The sequence below is a fragment of the Tauraco erythrolophus genome, chromosome 14 (assembly GCF_009769465.1).
Source record: "Tauraco erythrolophus isolate bTauEry1 chromosome 14, bTauEry1.pri, whole genome shotgun sequence".
Taxonomy (NCBI): domain Eukaryota; kingdom Metazoa; phylum Chordata; class Aves; order Musophagiformes; family Musophagidae; genus Tauraco; species Tauraco erythrolophus.
This window is the reverse complement of record NC_141478.1, coordinates 1526491-1538955: the sequence shown is the minus strand read 5'-3', so window position 1 is coordinate 1538955 and position 12465 is coordinate 1526491. Positions and strand designations below refer to the sequence as shown.

General features: G+C 45.5%; 1 long non-coding RNA gene across 1 annotated transcript; it reads left to right on the top strand.

Annotated features, from left to right (window-relative positions):
- Positions 1 to 222: 222 nt before the first annotated feature.
- LOC147527830 (uncharacterized) lies at positions 223 to 12151 on the top strand. Its single transcript, XR_015222544.1, has 3 exons — positions 223 to 314; positions 389 to 507; positions 12132 to 12151. It is a non-coding gene; the product is annotated as an uncharacterized LOC147527830 (long non-coding RNA).
- The last annotated feature ends 314 nt before the right edge of the window (positions 12152 to 12465 follow it).

Here is a 12465-nt window from a genome sequence, read left to right as displayed (position 1 = left end):
TGATTCCTTTGTGATCTATTATTTCTATGGGTATTTCTCAAAAAGCTGGTGTTCCTGCTTGTGGTGTATAGCAGAATGGGGAGAAGTGGTTTGTAATGTCATTAAAAAAAAAAAAAAAATATTTTCCATGATGCCTAAAAAAACAGGATGGAAAAGAAATCCTCTTTATCCTTTAAGAAAAAAACAGCTTTTTTTTTTTTTTTTCCCCTGTTAGGTGACTGTGGATAACCCAGAGATGGAGGGCTGTCAGCTTTAGAAACCCTTGCTTGAAAGGGCAAGGATTTGAAGTCTCAACCAACTTTACATCTCCCCAGGTATTTGAGTTAATGAACATAAATAGAAACCAGATAATTTTAAGCCACCTGTAGTAAAGCAATTTCCTTTGCAGAACAAATTTTGCTACAATCTCTCTCGTATTCTGACTATGTGTACCCCACGGGAGAGAAAACCTCAGCATCCAATGTAAGATCTCAGCAGGCAGAAACATTTTTTCCTTTTAAACAAAAGGTAATGAGTTACACTTCCTTTGGTTTTAGAGTATGTAAAGAAATACACAACCAGGGGGAAAACAAAACAAAACAAACTTTTTTAATCTTTCCCCCAAATGAATCAGTTTGGAGTATTTTTGAGCAGATTGACTTTCCCTTGAGCTGTGTGTGTCTGTTCTATAGGCTGTGTTGTCCAAAGACTTCCAGATATTTAAGATCCTTGTTCCTGAGGGTACCATGCCTAAAAAAACTCCATTCAGGAGTTCCTAGAGTTCTTCTGCATTTGAAACCCATCACAGGGTCTCAGTATTTGCATTAAGCATTTTGCATTTCAGCCCCTGTGGAGAGAGCAGAGTGCCTGTAGTGTATAGACACTTTATGATTAAGCTGTTTGAAGTAATGGTATAGCCAAAGAGCCTGGTGATGTTTTGAAACAGGTAGTCATCATTCTGGTAAGCCATCTCATGGTTTGCTGAGGTGGAGGTGTGCCACGTGTCTGGCAATTACTGTGTCGCGTGCTATAGAACCATAGAATGGTTTGGGTTGGAAGGGACCTTCAAGACCATCCAGTTCCAACCCCCCTGCCATGGGCAGGGACACCCTCCACTACACCAGGTTGCTCAAAGCCCCATCCAACCTGGCCTTGAACACTTCCAGGGATGGGGCAGCCACAGCTTCTCTGGGCAACCTGTGCCAGTGCCTCAGCACCCTCAGTGCAAAAAATTTCTTCCTTAGATCTCATGTAAATCTCCCCTCTTTCAGTTTAAAGCCATCGCCCCCTGTCCTGTCACTATATATCCTTGTCCAAAGCCCCTCTCCAGCTTTCTTGTAGCCCCTTTAGGCACTGGAAGGTGCTGGAAGGTCTCCCCGGAGCCTTCTCTTCTCCAGGCTGAACAGCCCCAACTCTCCCAGCCTGTCTCCAGAGCAGAGGTGCTCCAGCCCTCCCATCATCTCCGTGGCCTCCTCTGTTGTACGAGTTGTGTTGGGGTAATTGAAATTTGGGACTTCAGCTCAAACTGAGCAATCCCTGTGATGCTTTCTGGTTCATACCATAAACATACTTGATTTTTCCTCCCCCTCCAAAGTAGAGACAAGCCCTAGTAAAGCAGTGTGCAGTTGCACTGCATTCCTCGCAGTGGCGAGTCGAATCCAGCTGCTGCAGGCTTGTGTAAAGATAGACCCAGTGACACTGAGAAAGGGGCTGATGCAGAAGAACACGCTGCTTTTTAATTTTATTTGTGTGTTACTTGAGAAAATTCGTGCAACAAAGGACAGTTTGGGGATCAGCCAGCTGACCCTGCCTGGGAAGTGCTGTAGGTCTGCAAGAAGAGAAGCTGAGGATGTCTGGAATGACTTTTTTGCTGTCGCAGATCTTGCTTTGTGGCTCCACAACGTTTACATGCTTTCACCACTGCCTCCTCTCCAGCTCCTGGTCCATCGCCAGCCAATTTGGTATTGACAGATAAATCACTAGGGCTTCTCTAATGGAGCCAGCACTGCTGACCAGAAGGTGTTTGTCCCCCCTTGGGTCATTTTTTGTCTGAGTAATGCACAGGAACTTGATAATGCTTTGAGATTTTATTTTTTTTTCTCTTAGTGGAGTTTTTGAATTGCACAAAACCCACCGATGGGACTCAAGAACTGATCCCAACCCCCTTGCTGAAGCAGGGCCAACTAGGTTGTCCAGGACTCTGTCAGGTCAGGTTTGGAGACTGTACCTCCTCTCTGAGCAACCTGCTCCAGTGTCTGACCACCCTCACAGTGGGGAAAAAAAAAAAAGAAAAAAAAATCCAAACAAAACAAGAAAGTGTTTTCTTGTGTTGAGATGACACTTCCATATTTTTTAAATTCATGCCCGTTGCCTCTTGTCACTGGGCACTACTGAGAACAGTCTGGCTCCCTCATCTTCATTCCCTCCCATCAGGTGTTTATACACACTGGTAAGATCTCCCTGAGCCTTCTCTTCTCCAGGCTTAAGAGTCCCAGCTCTCCTGTCCTCTCCTTGTGTGAAAGATGCTCCAGTCCCTTCATCATCTTTGTGGCCCTGCACTTGACTTGCTCCAGGACAAGTCCATGCCTGTCGTGTGGTGCAGAGCCCAGGATGGCACACACCGCTAACGGGGAGAGGACCTCACTGGCTTTTTGCTTTCTGCAGCTGGTCTCTGAGCTCGTTTTCAGCAGAGGGTGTTTTGTCCAGTGTTTTTCCCAGCCTCTCTGACCACCATGAGGTGACTGGGAGGTTCCCAACTCCAGGAAGGTATTAAGACAGGGTTTTTTTTTGAGAAGAAAAGGGCCACAAGATACATGCAGGCTATAACATGCTCTGAGTGTTGGACCATGTTATTCAGGAAGACCTTGGCGTTGTCAGCCCTGCCAGGTACTGCCTGTTTCTCTGTCCTCTCTTCTGTCACACTTTATGGAACTTTTACTCCATAAAACTTCCACTTTTTAGCTCTGTTTTGGCCAAAGCAGGCTCTCCAAGAGTGTATTTTGTGCCATCGTTCCTTTGGTGTAGATTGGCCAGGATTTGAGAGATGGATTTTAGCATCATTTAGGATTTTAGCACCACTCACCACCATAGTCAAGTAGCAGGGGGAGAAGAGAGAAAATTAATTCTAAAGATTGGGTAGAACACACCAGTCTGGCAGAGGTGTAACAGCTGTTGGGGGGTGACTGACTGCCTGTGAACTCCCTCGGTGTCCCAGTAAACCTATTTCCTAAGAGTTTCTAAATACCAGTTGCTTCCTAACAATAGGAATACTTGGTAACACCAAACAGCAGAGCTGCAAGAAGTCTTGGGTGTAGGCAAATTGTTAGACTTGAGGCCTGAACGTATTTTCTGGAACTTAATACCATCTCTGTGTTCCTGTTAGCTCCGATTCCTAATTTAGAGTTGAGATCTCCAAGGGGTTCATTCGAACATACTCTTTACTAGCACTTTAAAAATGTCAGGCATATGTTTGTCAAATTTAGAGCTGGTTTAAGCACAATTATGCATGCATTTAAGCACGGTAGTTAAGTGATTTCATGAACTGTATCAGTAAGTTTATGCTAAGATAATTACACTGACACTAGCAGGTTTTATGAATTAACTGTATTTGTTTCCAAACAAATGCAGTTCGTTGTGTTGGCACAAAATCTGTGCGTAGACAAAGCCTGACTTCTGCTAATTACACAGTGTTGCAAAGGTGGGATTATTCTGTAAGATGCAGCATAATATTCTTTTCCTAAAACAAAGGGAAACTGAAGAGTTGGAACAAGATGCTTTAGTAAAAAGTGGGTGCAGATTTTGTTTGTTTTGTTTTTTTTTTTGAGAGAGGTTTGTGGTTTTTTGTTTGGTTGTTTTGGGGTTTTTTGTTTGAGGGAATAGGGGGCTACAGATCTGGAGGAAGAAGCACACTTGGCAGCAATCCAGAGATTTTCAAGGGTACCATAGCCAAAAAAAAAAAAAAAAGCCAGAATAACGTGCAGAATGAGTATTGTTGGGGCTGTCTTGAGTGGTGATGACCAGGGAAGAGCATCTTTGGTGGGTGAGCCCAAGGGGAGCCTTGGGAAGGCTCCTCACTTCTGGTAGCTGAGCATTCACCAGGTAGAGGTGGAAAAGCCATGGAGAGAGTACATGGATTGTTCCTGGGAAGTCGTTTCTGAGTCAGGTCCTGCTCCTGCAAACCATGCAGTAGGAGAAACCTCCCCTCCTGGAGCGGGGGGATTTGATGGGTGCGGAGGAAGCAGCTGCGCGGCGTTAGGGCTCCTCTGGGTGCCAGTGGGGAGGAAGAAGAGGATGGGAGCCCCACTGTGATAGCCCAGTCCTCCCGTGGCAGGGGCCTTGGAACTAGATGACCTTCAAGATCCCTTCCAACCCTGATTCTATGATTCTCTCTCCAGCCCTGGCATGGCATTCCCAGCATTAAACAGCAAAGTTAGCCTTTTCCTCCTGTTTTCCAAGTCTCCACACCCTGTGTAAGCCCTGCCACCTCCAGCCCTTGGGAGTCCTGCTGTGCTCCGACCGCTGCTGCCACCCTGCCGTGGTGCCAGCCCCGATTCATCTCCGAGTGAGACTTGTCTCAAAGGCATGAGCCCATGTTTTTAAATCAGCTCTATTTTAATGGGGCTGAAAGGTAAGCCAGAGCCTGAGCTGCCAACTTGCTCAACAAAAAGAAGTTTTATTTTGAGAGGAATGCAGCAAAAAGTCCGGTCTTTGGAGTGGATGCCATCTTCACTCCAGCTGCTTTGCTGGTAGAGGAGCCTCTCAGCATCAAGTTCTCACTGATTTGGTTTCGGGACTAAACTGGAATGGGCAGAAACATTTGGATAGAAGTTTTGTATCAAAGAATTTTTTATTTTTTTTTTAATTAACATGTTTGACGTTTCAGTAATGTTTGGGGGAGAAAAAAACCCCTGTAAAATCCTCAAAAATTGAAATCATATTTTGGTTTGCCTTTCCCACCTTAGAATCATAGAATAGTTAGGGCTGGAAGGGACCTTCAAAGGTCATCTAGTCCAACCCCCCTGCAAGGAACAGGGATATCTCCAACTAGATCAGGTTGCTCAGAGCCTCGTCCAACCTGGCCTTGAACGTGTCCAGGGATGGAGCATCCACCACCTCTCTGGTGGTGGTGGACCACCTTCTTTTAGATTTGATCACGTGAAGGGTCGTGTTTGACTTTCGCACTTGAGATGTTCTTTTTGATATTTTACGGTGGTTCTGGTTCTGGTTTCAGCAGTTCCAGTGGTTGGAACAGCCCTGCTGGCCGTGGAGAGCTGCTCTTTGGCCACAGCTGCTCCAAAGTGTTTCCTTCCCTGGGGGTGTGGTGCTGGTTTGCAGGAGTACCAGTACCCCCGGTACTGGTACTCGCCGGGGTTCCGTGGGGGCTGCTGGTGCCAGCCCCTTCCCCTCACCCCCACTCCCAGCACCCAACCCAGTGGGTGCTGCAGCCTGGTAGCTGGGCCAGTCTGTTTTCTCCTCTGCCTTGAAACGCATCAAAGTGGAAGAAATGTTCTAGTAAATTTGTTCTGAAGTGCTGAAAGAAAACTGTCCTTTTCCCATTTTGTTGCTTTTGCAATATCAACTATTTATCCCCATTCAAATTTTTTTTTTTTTTTTCACAAACAAAACAAACCAAAAATTTTTCTGGAACAGAAGTCCCTTTTTCACACATGCATTTCCATTGATTTTTGTGGGACTACTCACACACGTAAAGTTAAACAGCTACAGAGTGTTATTGAAATCACAACCATAAATTTTGCAATAGGTTAAAAGCGTCCTGTCAAACTGTGGGTAATAGATTCTGGATATAATGAAATTGTTCATAACTTCTTTTTGGGGGAAAAAAAAACGAGACTGCCTTTTTCCCCAGTGATTTACAACGACACTAATTTAAAATTAAATTTTTAATATTTTTCCCCCAGGTATTTACAACAACTGTAATTTTTAAAGCACCTAAATTCACTTTCCCATTTAAAATGATTCGGAATACTTCCGTAACCAAACAGTGATGCTATGTTGGCCGTACTGCTACCTAATTAAATATTTACTATACTCTGTGTCTGGTGGCTGAACCAGGAGCTTGGAAGTGCTGATGCTCCCAGCCCTGGGACGGCTCTGCGGGCTGACAGCCCTGCCCTTGGCACTGGCACCGCGAGCCTTTCATCCCTAAAGCTCTTCTGGCTTGCATGGATTTTATTTCCAAAAATCTCTTTGACAGGTGAAAATGTCTTTCTTTGGAGTTCCCTGGAGAGGCAGATTCCCCTTTTGTCTGCAGTTTGCTGCACCGGCGCCTGTGCCCTCTGTCTGTACAAATTTCTGTTTGCTCTGTGAGCCTTTTGCCTCGAAATATTCCTCATTTAATGAAATGAAGTTCTTTAATTACTATTTTTCTTCGTGGAATGGCTCGTGGTCCCTTGGTCTTTTGATACTATCAGACTGAAAGGAAAAAAAAAAAAAACCACCACATCTCCTTTTAAACAATTTTCTGACTCCCTCTAGAGGATTTCTTTCCAAGCCCAGAAATAGCTCGGCAGTGGGAGAAGCGGAGCGCTGCGCCCGCACAGCCAGGTTTCAGTGCAGATTACATCTTTTCCAGTGCCCACAGACTGTTTTTCTTTTTTTTTTTTTTCTGTCAGTTGCTGCTAATGTCTCCCAGATTTTATTCCCACTGTTCTTTAAATATAAATGCTTGCAGTCATTTTTCCTTAGGCAACACGAGCCCGGCGTTCTCTGCTGAAGGGCCCCACTGCAGGCACCGCTGCCCGGAGAACGGCCGTTCCTGGGATGTGCTGACTCCTCTGGACCAAACTCTCTGAGATTATCAGGTAGAAAGCTGGCTTTTTAACACCTTTTGGGTGCCTTCTTTCCCATTGCCATAGTGAAATTCTAGTGTCTGTTGTGAATAGCAACTCATTTTCATAGAATCATAGAATCATAGAATGGTTAGGGCTGGAAGGGACCTTCAAAGGTCATCTAGTCCAACCCCCCTGCAAGGAACAGGGATATCTCCAACTAGATCAGGTTGCTCAGGGCCTCGTCCAACCGGGCCTTGAACGTCTCCAGGGATGGAGCATCCACCACCTCTCTGGGCAACCTGTTCCAGTGTTCTACAACTCTCATGGTAAAAAATTTTTTCCTAATATCCAATCTGAATCTACCTCCCTCTATTTTAAAACCATTACCCCTTGTCCTATCAAGGTATGATGGTATTTCATGATGATATGGGGTTTTTTTCCCCCTTCATATCAAGGAACATGCATAATTTTCTTGTATTTCTGCCCTTTCCCATTGTGCCATGCCAGAGGTGATGAAAAACGCTGTTCAAGTTGGACAGACTGGTGTGGCTTCTTCACAGAGGTCACAAGAAAAGCAGAGACCTTTTTCCTGGGACACACTAATGCAGTCCTCGCGGGGCGATGGTGGTCTGTAAAGAAAAGTGCTCCAGGGCACTCTGCGTGAGGCTGGTTTCTCTGATGACACGAGTTTAAATGATGAGGAACTTACTCCTCATGTTTCAGGTGCATTATCTTATGTAACTGTTTGGTACCGTTCCCTTATTTAACCATTACAGATGCATTATCTTATTTAACCGGGGGCATATCGCTAGCAGTGGTCGGAACAAGCCATCCCAGACTCTTCTTCCACTTCTTTAGTTCACAATTCTTTCAGGATCTTCCTCGGCAAGTGGCTGTGGATAAGGGCCAACGGCTGGGTTATTGCTGCCCTAAATCATTCTCAATTTGATGCAGGATGCAGCCACCTCTAATTCACCCTCCTGTTTCCTGAAGGAATTGTTAACCTGAACAATCACTTTAAAAGCAGTAGCTAATGATGGGAAATATTGTTTGATTCTTTTAACACACTTCCCATCAAGAGAGAAGTAAATCACGGCGTGGCCGGCTGACGCTACCCTCGATCCCTTGGATTGAGGGATCAGGGGTGGGTGTGTGCGTGGGTCTCTGTGCTCCCTCGCCAATCCCATGCTAGTTTTTTTTGGAGGCCCAAGACCTGGATGATCTCATCCGTGGCAGAGGATGCAGCCCAAAGCTGATGTCAGGTTGCCCCTTTCTCACCCGTCGCACCCCTGACACGTGGTGCTGGGACGCAGCAGCCCCTGCCATGCCATCTGTAGGTAGCAGGGTTATTTCCACCCCCTGGCCAAAGTCCCTGCAAAAGCACAGCGAGGAGTTCAGGGGGTTAGAAGGGTGGTGGGTGTTTTTCCAGGGCTGTTTCCGAGGACCACGGTGGCAGCGGGCACCGAGGGCACGGTGGCAGCGGTTCGTTATTGCTCATCACGCATCCTGGCTGCCACTGCACCTTTCTCTGCCCAAATTGCAGCAAATTGCAGTAATTTCACGTTTGGATCCTAAAAATGGTTCGGTTTGATGGTGTTTCCTACGTAATAGTAGAGAACCCCCAGAGTGCCAACATTTAATCAGACTTTATCCATGTTTTCCACGCGTGGCTGAGGCACGGCTGTCTCCGGCGAGCCGGGCTGGCCGGGGCCCGCGAGTCCCGCCGCCGCTAAAGGACATTTATTCCCCAGGTCCCTGCTTGGGACCTTTTTTTCATATTTTTCTTTTTTTGTGTGTGTGTTTTAAACCCAAAATCCTGGTGGTCTGAGGTTTTCCCGAGGGCCTGAACAAAGGGGCTGGGGCTGCAGTGGGTGGCTACCAATTTATTGTTTAACTGGTCCTGGGCTCACGTGCCCATTTAACCCTCAGGAATTGTCCTGGTTTGTGCTGTGCTTTATTCACGGTGCCGAGCGTGTAAAAACAACTTAAAATGCTGAATACTGAAAAAAATTTTATAGGGATTATCATTATAGCACTGAAGTTAGCCACATTGGGTGATTTTTTTTCACTGTTTCCTAATACTTCTTCTGAAACGGTGGTTGGAAGTGCCTCCAAGCCGTTATAAAAATACATTTCTGTCCTGCCAGTTACAGGTTAAGGGTTGTTACTCCATCCCATCACGAGGGCCCCCAAGGAACATAACGTTTCCCTATTTAGGGAAGTGGGAAGCCAAAATAGCTCCTCGGAGTGGCCACGTGGTGCGAAGGCTGGAGCTCTCCTGCCGCCGAGCGCGACGTGATGAGCGACTGGCCCGTCCTCTCGCCGCCGTCATCGCCTGCCGTGACTCATGTTGCTTTAAAATGTCATTTTCTCCACGGCGTTTTCGACCTGTTCCTTCCAATCCTGCTCTCGTGTCGCAGCCTGTCGTTTGTTTCACTGGAAGGGTTTGATGATGACCCAAACCACACGCGTTTGCTCAGTGGCAGCGCGTTCACCTGTTGATGGAAGTTATCACTTACATCACGACCCCTCTTCTTGCTGAAATCAGGACTTTATCCAGGCTGATGTTGCCAGATGTGTTACTTGGCACATCAGATGTGTTACTTGGGGTTCAGCGTGGGAATGAAAAGGAGTGAGCGAGATGGGGAGCCTGGCTGCTGCTGGTGCGGCCAAGAGGGGGGGAAGGCATCTCCGAGCGCTGTCACCAACCCGAGGAAAGCTCGTGAATTTATTCCAGGCTGAGCTGATGTTCTTCCATAGCATATCGCTCTTCAGCCTTGGAAAGGAGCGGGCACAGGAGAGATTGGCTGTTTCTGTTTGTCCAGAGTGGTGGAGTGGTACGTGTGGCTGCAGGAAGCCGTTGCTCACGTTACTCGTACGACGTAAACCACCTTTTATCCCTTTGATGGTTTGCTGAGCGGTGGCTTGTTTGGGAAGGCAAAAAACCTTTGCATTCTTCCTCGAAGAGTGAATGAACTAGAACAAATCTACGGCCTGTTCACATTGTCTTCTGCGTGCCTTTTTGCAGAATATGTGTTTTAAGTACTCAGGCATTATAGAAAATTTACAGAAATAATAAAACTTTTACGTTGTCTCCACAAACTTCTGCCTGAATAGGCTGTTAAAACACTGTTGTACCTGAAGGCGATGCCAGATAAACCTGCTGAAGGGCATCTATTACCTGAAACCTTTTCTCCTTCACATATAGTGTTCCCAGCGTGGTGGAAGTTGTAGGGCTGTTGCTAACTGGGGCATACTGGAAAGAGCAGAAGGCACGTGCAGATGCCACCAAAGTTTCTAATGTTTGTATTTGGTTGGCAGTTGACTCCATGGTAGCATTTACAAGTGTTTTCCGGTGATACAGAGGAGGGGAAATATCTTTTTTTTTCTTTACTCATTGAAGAATCAGTCCCTGTGACAGTGATGCCTTTGAGTTCCCAGCGGACAGCGTTGGGTCCGTCAGCAGCTTTGTGGGACAGGAGCTGCCATTTCCGTAGATGGAAGGCCTTGCTGGTGAGCCAGAGGGTCGGAGGAAATTTTAAAGAAGACAGCTGAGTACAAATCAATATTTTTCTTGACAGCTCTGATCCTCTTCCTCTCTTTCCAATTTGCATCTGTCTTCCAGAGATGACAAATGGCAGTGTAGTAACCAGAGAGGCTTTCCATCTTCTGGATTACGGTGTGGGTTTGGTGGTGGGGGGTTTGTGATTCCACAGACAGAGTGGATTAATCAGTGTACTTCCTCTGCCGTAAACCCTCTGAGATCCCTTAGATTTTCAAGTTCTTCCATTGCTTGAATAGCTTGAGCGTAGCTGTAATTTTTTTTTTTTCCCCTGTTCTCAGGTTAATTTTTAGTCATCGAGGTTGTTCATCTAAATTGTGGGATTAGAAAGCACTGAAAGCACTGCGTGAAACTCTCTGTAAAACCTCACTTGTTAGAGAAGAGATCATGGGAGGAAAGCTCTCTGTCATCAAAGGTCCAATTTATTTTCTTTTGTGGTTTCAGCCTTGCTCCAAACATGACTTCTTGTGTAGATGCTGTTCCGTAAATAAAGTTTTAGCTGAAAAAGTTATAGGGTCTGATTTATTACGTACCTGTTGAGGCGTTGTGAAGCCTCACAAAAGACAGGAGAAAGGCAGAAGTTTGTTTGCATTCTTTCAGAAAAAAAAAAAAAAACGCACACTTTTTAGCAGATAAATGTTTTAACATTTTAATGTTTAAGTAACATTTTAATTTGATTTTATAACAGTTTTAGTTGCAGCGCTGTTTCCTAGCCTTTGGTTCCTGATTAACCATGAAGGCTTGAACTGCGAAATTCTTCCCATTTTACGTTGTCTGTCTCAGAAAAAACTAGAATTAGGAAATAATTTGAAGTATTTAGGTTGAGCAGTAACTGCAACACGGCCTAACTATTAAGCTTCAAGGTTCAATGTTGTCTTTGACGTTTTTCCCTTTGTGTGTCTTTTTAATTTTGAAGCCCTACTGCAGTGCAGGTTTTAGATGATGTAGATAGTGACACGGCCATGGGAACGACCTCAGGTTGTACAAACACCCACGTTCCTCTTCTGCTGTGCAAGTTATTTAATAGCTGAGGTGGAAACTCGCGTGGCTCCTTTATCCAGCAGTGGAGATCAGATCTCATTTTTATATTACCTTTCATGCATTTTTTCCAAAGCTGCTCTTTTGTGTTGCTCAGGAGGGACCAGTAAGACTTTTCTGTACTCGTGCAGTGTCGTCCAGGCAAATTGCCCCTGACTTTATTCCTAACTCGCTCTGAAATTGTTAGGATGAGCTGATTAGGTAGGGTGGAAGTCAATCCCCCCCCCAAATAAACCTCTGAACTTTTGTGAGCACCGGAACGCTTTCAGACCTGTACTGGGGGGGCCATGGGAGCAGCGTGGCACGGGGGAAGGAGCTGTGTCCTGTTGTTTAGCAGGTCAACGATGCGGCTGGACGGCGTTTCGTTGGAGGTGGTCGGACCGTACTGAGTCGCTCGATGGGATGCATCAGTGTAGCATCTTTATTAAGATGCTACATGGGAAAATAATTCGTTTTCTCCTTGTTTTTAGAGGTTCTGATCCTCTGAAGCAAGGGAATCTGCTTTTCAGGAAAAGCTTGGATGAGTTTCAGAGGACTTGTTCACCTGGCTGTGGAAAAGAGACCACCCTTCTGTCCTTTCCCAGTAGAGCTGGGCAGCTTTCCTTTACCAGAACCGCTTACGACACGGCAACTTGTGTTCAAAGCAGAGGATTACAAAGTACAGAGAACAGCAAATTCAAGCCCATGTATCAAATTGAGCTCACGTTGCTTGTGTTTGTGCTGAGTGACTGATTATGTTTCTAAATTTTTCCTTCTTTTAGCATTGCAGCGCGATTTCAGGAATGCAAAATGTGTAAAGGTAATTTTAATGAGGGCACTTTGGAACGTGGATGTGTTTATTTCTCATTAATTACTCACTGTTTTGGTGCTACTGTGTATGTGATAAGCCAAATTCTTCTGCTCTTGCAACTACTAGGAAGCTTTCCCGTTGATTTTTTTTTTTTTTTTTTTATGGGAGCAATGTCAAGGGAGACAAAGGGGAATCCTAATAGGTTCCCAGTATGGAAAGACTTGCATGAATTTCATTTTAAAATTTGCAAAGTGGAACCTGTCGTAAAGACACTTATTTATTCCTAGTGAAGAAGATTAATTTCA